Raw genomic sequence first — 5,000 nt, forward strand, 5'->3', positions numbered from 1 at the left:
TCACCGTACGTTTCGTTTCCTTTGTGTGTTTACATCTGTAAAGACCACAAAATGGCTCCTACTAAGCGACAGGTATCTGGTTCATGAAAAGACGCAATCTCTCCATCCGCACACGGATTACTATTTCACAGCAACTGATATTCCTGTGAACCGCACTGTGGATACAACGGGAGCACGTACGGTGAATATTCGCACCACAGGGAATGAGAAGTCATCCTTCACTGTGGTTCTAGCTTGCCATGCTAATGGCCAGAAACTTCCACCCATGGTGATATTCAAAAGGAAGACCTTGCCAAAAGAGACCTTTCCAGCCGGCGTCATCATAAAAGCTAACTCGAAGGGATGGATGAAGAAAAGATGAGCGAGTGGTTAAGGTAAGTTTAAGTTTACGCGAAGAGGCCGGGTGGCTTTTTTCACGCAGCTCTGTCCATGTTGATATACGTATGTTTGTGATTGCACATTTGCGTACATTTTGGGAGTGAACAGAGTTGTTAGAACGCTGGTTTTTAATATATTATTAAAGTTTGACTGACCTATCTGACTGTTTTTTTGACATTCCTTTAGCGCAGTTAGATGCGGCTTACAACACGGGGCGGCTTATAGGTGGACAAAGTTTTGAAATATGCCGTTCATTGAAGGCGCGGCTTATAACCCAGGGCGCCTTATGGTGCGGAAAATACGGTACAGTAATACATCTTTCAGTTTAAATGATTGTATATAGTCTCAATACTATATAATTGTAGTTTTAGTAAAAGCAACAAATAAGAATTATGTTTGTTTTCAGCGGTCATCCCACTGCACGTGTCCTTGTCAGGTCTTTAAATTTCCCAGTTTTCTTGAAAGCAGCATGGTACTTTTGACTGTGAGCCCAGCGAGGGTGGCTGAGGGGGGACCGGTGTCCTTGCCCAAGTCTGTTGGACGACCACCAGGACATTTAGACGAGGAGCCTTGGGGCAACAACATCAAGTCTGCAATCAAACATTGTGCATTGTGTATTAGTGTGTCATGTTGCCTACTATCGTGTATTATTGTGTGTTGTGTGCACGTGAGCAGACGCGCGCGCGCGTTCAAGAATCCCGCAGGCATAAATCTGCTTCAAAGATCTTTGCCAGTTCTGGCCGATATCTTTCTCTCACCCAGGTCTGAACACTTAAAAATACAAACTAGCAATAAGTATAATTATCATCAATATCATGACACATACTTACAAGGAACACTAGACCAATATACTACAAACCATACAATATACATTATACCACTGTATACTGTAAACTATACTATATAAACCATACCACTGTATACTATAAACTATACCATGGGTCGGCAACCCGCGGCTCCGGAGCCGCATGCGGCTCTTTGATCACTCTGATGCGGCTCAGCAGCTTACTTGCTGAACCCCCCAATTTTCCCGTGAGACTCCCGGATTTCAGTGCCTCTCGCAGAAAACTCCCGGGATTAATATTCACCGATTTTCACCCTTACAGCTATAACAAGGGCGTGCCATGATGGTACAACATTTGGCGCTCTCTACAATCTGCATTAACAGCGTGCCAGCCCAGCACTTGTTATACAGTATACATCTTCTGCTTGCACACGTACGTGACAGCAAGGCATACTTTGTCAACAGCCACACAGGTTACACTGACGGTGACCATATAAAACAACTTTAACACTCTTACTAATAATGCGCCACATTTTGAACCAAAACCAAACAAGAATGACAAACACATTTTGGGAGAACATCTGCACCTTAACACAACATAAACACAACAGAACAAACACCCAGAATCCCATGCAGCCCTGACTCTTCCGGGCTACATTATACACCCCTGCTACCACCAAACCCCGCCCCCCCCTGTGCGTCGGTTGAGGTGGGCGGGGTTTGGTAGCAGGGGTGTATAATGTATCCCGGAAGAGTTAGGGCTGAATGGGATTCTGAGTATTTGTCCTGTTGTGTTTATGTTGTGTTACTGTGCAGATGTTCTCCCGAAATGTGTTTGTCATTCTTGTTTGGTGTGGGTTCACAGTGTGGCGCATTATTAGTAAGAGTGTTATAGTTTTTTTTATACCGCCACCGTCAGTGTAACCTGTGTGGTTGTTGACCAAGTATGCCTTGCTGTCACCTACGTGAGCAAGCGGAAACACCGTACAATGTGTGGCTGCTCAGGCACGCTGGTTATAGTGGGTGCTATATGCTGTACCATCACGGCACGCATGACGATGACAAGCGCCATTCATTTAAAACCCGCGTGCCGCACCAGCTTTCAAATTCCATATAAAGGTATGGGCATCGTGTCTGAGACCCCTGGTTTATACATAGCACAAAGCAAAAAGAAAACTTTGTATGCAGTGTTATTTCATTTAAAATTTCAAAAAAAATTTGCGGCTCCCATTGTTTTCTATAATTTGCGAAACTGGTCAAAATGGCTCTTTGACTGGTAAAGGTTGCCGACCCCTGAACTATACTATATAAGCTATACCACTGTATACTATAAACTATACTATATATGCTATACCACTGTATACTGTAAACTATACTATATACACCATACTCCTGTATACTGTAAACTATACTATATAAACTATACCCCTGTATACTGTAAACTATACTATATAAACCATACCCCTGTATACTATAAACTATACTATATACACCGTACCACTGTATACTGTAAACTATACTATATAAACAATAACACTGTATACTGTAAACTATACTATATAAACCATACCACTGTATACTATAAACTATACTATATACACCATAACACTGTATACTGTAAACTATACTATATAAACTATAACACTGTATACTGTAAACTATACTATATAAACCATACCACTGTATACTATAAACTATACTATATAAACCATACCACTGTATACTATAAACTATACTATATACACCATACCACTGTATACTATAAACTATACTATATAAACTATACTATCCATCATCCATCTACTGTATACACCCATCATAAATCAATCATCCATTTAAACATCCATCCATCTCATATGGTTGTTATAAAGTAAAATATCATTATAAAACACAATAATTGTTATATCATAAGCGTCATGACAACCATGTGTATTATTGAAGAAAGTCATTAATCACACACTTCATTCCACATTAGCGTACACGTATGGAATACTATTCCTTAATAATCATCTTATTTATTGTCATATATTTGATAATTACGTTATATATATATATATATATATATATATATATATATATATATATATATATATATATATATATATATATATATATATATATATATACATACATATATAGTCATATTCTTTGATGATTGTGTTATTAATAGTCAAATTCATTGATGATCGTGGTACTAATAATCATATTCTTTGATAATTGTGTTTTAGTCATATTCAATGATATTGTGTTATTAATAGTCATGTTCATTGATGTTTGTGTAATTAATAGTCATATTTTTCGATTATTAAGTTTTTAACAGTCATATTCATTGCTATTTGTGTTATTGTTTGTCATATTTATTGATGTTTGTGTTATTAATAGTCATATTCTTTGATGATTGTGTTATTAATAGTCATATTCTTTGATGATTGTGTTATTTATAGTCATATTCTTTGATGATTGTGTTATTAATAGTCATATTCTTTGATTATTGTGTTTTTACTAGTCATATTCTTTGATTATTGTGGTTTTAATAGGCATATTCTTTGATACTTGTGTTATTAATTGTCATATTCTTTGATGATTGTGGTACTAATAGTCATATTCTTTGATTATTGTGTTATTAATAGTCAAATTCATTGATGTTTGTGTTATTAACAGTCATATCATTTGATACTTGTGTTATTAATAGTCATATTATTTGATGATTGTGTTATATTCATATTATTTGATACTTGTGTTATTAATAGTCATATTCTGTGATGCTTGTGGTACTAATAGTCATATCCTTTGATGATTGTGGTACTAATAGTCATATTATTTAAAAATTATGTTATTAATAGGCATATTCATTGATGATTGTGCAACGAATAGTCATTTTCTTTGATGATTGTGTTATTAATAGTCATATTAATTGATGATTGTGCAACGAATAGTCATTTTCTTTGATGATTGTGTTATTAATAGTCATATATTTAATGTTTGTGTTATTAATAGCTATATTCATTGATGATTGTGTTATTAAAAGTAATTTTCTTCTATGATTGTGTTATAAATAGTCATTTTGTTTTATGATTGTGTTATTAATAGTAATGTTAATTGATGATTGTGTTATTAATAGTCATATATTTAATGTTTGTGTTATTAATAGCCACATTCTTGTGTTATTAATAGTCAGACGTGTGGAGAAGTGGAAGGGGACAATGGAGCTGCGTGCCAGATCTACAATCCCACACAATCCACAGCGTCAACAGGACGCATCCAAGCGTCATTGGCCTTCATGCTGCGCTCAGATGGAGCCCAGGGGCATTGTGGGTAGGAGGCTGACGGGAAACCTCTCTCGGCCATAAAGATGAGGAGGAGAAGACGTATTGGTGTGGTGATATGGAGGGGTGGGGGGGTTATAGAATGGAATGATCCAATGCATCTGTCTTTCATAGATGTTCACATTATTAATACATGCAACATAAATGCATACTTCTACTCGGTCAAACTACCTCTACTCTTGGCATTGTTGCCATTTTCAAAGCCAAAAAGGAATCTGAGTCAAAAAACGCTCCAACATAAGTTAAGTAAGGCTTTATTTTTCAAGAAAAATCACTAGCTAAATGCTCATTTATATTGGCTTTGCTATTGACATGCTATTGATTAGCATTAGCAATTTTACATGGCAATTTCAACACCTCCAAATGTGTTAATGAAAGCGACAACTAAGATGCACATTACAATCAAACAGCTGGTGCGTAATGAGTACAATACTTACAGTATTTACACTTTTTAGGGCGCATGTCATACAAGCTATACCATGAGATATAGACTGATGGACATACACACATAC

At 36.3% G+C, this 5,000-nt stretch overlaps 1 protein-coding gene across 2 annotated transcripts in view; it reads right to left on the reverse strand.

Moving 5' to 3' along the window:
• LOC133572082 (copine-8-like) overlaps window positions 1-5,000 on the reverse strand; it is a 139,964-nt gene that overhangs the window by 84,895 nt on the left and 50,069 nt on the right. The gene's annotated exons all lie outside the window — the stretch shown is intronic.

This window comes from Nerophis lumbriciformis, linkage group LG29 (genome assembly GCF_033978685.3).
Source record: "Nerophis lumbriciformis linkage group LG29, RoL_Nlum_v2.1, whole genome shotgun sequence".
Taxonomy (NCBI): Eukaryota; Metazoa; Chordata; class Actinopteri; order Syngnathiformes; family Syngnathidae; genus Nerophis; species Nerophis lumbriciformis.